This window comes from Ascaphus truei, chromosome 12 (assembly GCF_040206685.1).
Source record: "Ascaphus truei isolate aAscTru1 chromosome 12, aAscTru1.hap1, whole genome shotgun sequence".
NCBI lineage: Eukaryota > Metazoa > Chordata > Amphibia > Anura > Ascaphidae > Ascaphus > Ascaphus truei.
This window is the reverse complement of record NC_134494.1, coordinates 32658506-32660428: the sequence shown is the minus strand read 5'-3', so window position 1 is coordinate 32660428 and position 1923 is coordinate 32658506.

The following is a 1923-nucleotide window of genomic DNA, read 5'->3' as shown; positions in this document are numbered from 1 at the left end:
GGGGAGCTAGAGAGGGGGGAGGGGGGAGGGAGGGGGGAGAATGGGAGAGAAGGGGAAGGGGGGAGCTGGAGAGGGGGGAGGGGGGGAGCTGGAGAGGGGGGAAGGGGGGAGCTGGAGAGGGGGGAGGGGGGGGAGCTGGAGAGGGGGGAGGGGGGGGAGCTGGAGAGGGGGAGCAGGAGAGGGGGGGAGCTGGAGAGGGGAGAGGGGGGGAGCTGGAGAGGGAGGAGGGGGGAGCTGGAGAGGGGGGAGCTGGGGAGGGGGGGGAGCTGGAGAGGGGGGGAGCTGGAGAGGGAGGAGGGGGGAGCTGGAGAGGGAGGAGGGGGGAGCTGGAGAGGGGGGGAGAGGGAGGAGGGGGGAGCTGGGGAGGAGGGGGGAGCTGGGGAGGGGGGGAGCTGGAGAGACGAGAGGGGGGGAGCTGGGGAGGGGGGGGGAGCTGGAGAGGCGAGAGGGGGGGAGCTGGGGAGGGGGGGGGGGAGCTGGAGAGGCTAGAGGGGGGGAGCTCGGGAGGGGGGGGATCTGGAGAGGCGAGGGGGGGAGCTGGAGAGGGGGGGTCTCATGCTCCCTCCTCCAGCTCTCCCCTCCGGTCACGCGGAAGTTGGATCCCGGCGTTGACTGGAAGAGAGGAGGGAACGCGGGGCACCCCGAAGGCTCGAGGTCCAAGGCGACTGCACCCAGAAAATATTGCGTATTCAGCAGAAATGTTGAGCTATGCTAATGCAGCAAATAAATGGTTTAAATGGGAAATCTGACTGGACTCTTATTGATGTGTGAAATGAAACATCTATATTTGAGCAATCTCTCACGTACACAGATAGGAATGGGGACATTTGCAGTCTTGCAAGGGAAAGACTAATAACCCCTCTGAAAGTCCACTTTTAGGGGTTACATTACTGAAGTCTTCCTGGCTGCAACATTGGAGCAAAGAAAAGTGATCATCAAAGAAATGTTATCTCGGGTATTGCTATTTTATTGCACTAGTTTTCCCCACTTGTGAATAATTTAATATGGACGAGTTCCCTTCACTGCTCCCTGCAATGCACAGCCATCCTATGCAGCTGAGGGGCTCAACACCAGTCCTCAAGACCCCCCCCCCCCCCAACAGGTCAGGTGTTAAGGATATCTTCGACTAAGCCACCTGTGCTGAAGCAGGGATATCCTGAAAGCCTGATCCGTTGGTGCCCCTTGAAGACTAGAGTTGGCTGACCCCTGTACTAAAGTCACCCGGCTCCCAAACTGGAGCTAAAAAGATGCTGCCCGTCCCTGATCTAGCCAATATTACAACTATCTCTCCGTTTGCCCTGTGCTATACACAGGACACTATGTATGAAGCAGTGGGTCTGCGCGGAAATATTAGCGTCTAATAAAAATACATTTTTTGTCTGAATCGCAACATATTTAAGAGTATTTCTACGGTTGCTAATTTACCGCACAAACGGCTGTTTTAATTATGCACTATAATCACTTTTCTCACATTAAAGTTGGTGTAGAAAAGTAACGCAAGATGCCCATGTCTTAATACAGAAACCCCTCGCCAACATGCAGATGTTACTCTGCCCAAGCTCCCCCCTGCACACTCCATAAATCCTTCAACCCATTGCAGACACAGTGCATGAAACTAGCGCGTATACGACTATTATATAGTGTTGCCTGTTTCAGCCCGACTTGCAGCATGAAAAGTCCCCAGCGCTACATTTTAGGGCTCAACACAGACTCCAGATTGTAGTGAGTTCACGTAATAATACGAGGGCCGTATTTACTAAATAGTGCTACTCCAAGTGAATGGGCCAAGTTGTGTCTCCCAATGCTGCCAGGTATCTCGCAGAGTAGCACCATTTAGTAAATATGGCCTTATAGGAGACGTGTACAATTATCATGTATTTCATGGCTTGTTGGGGTCATTTGTTTGATGTATAAAATAACAAA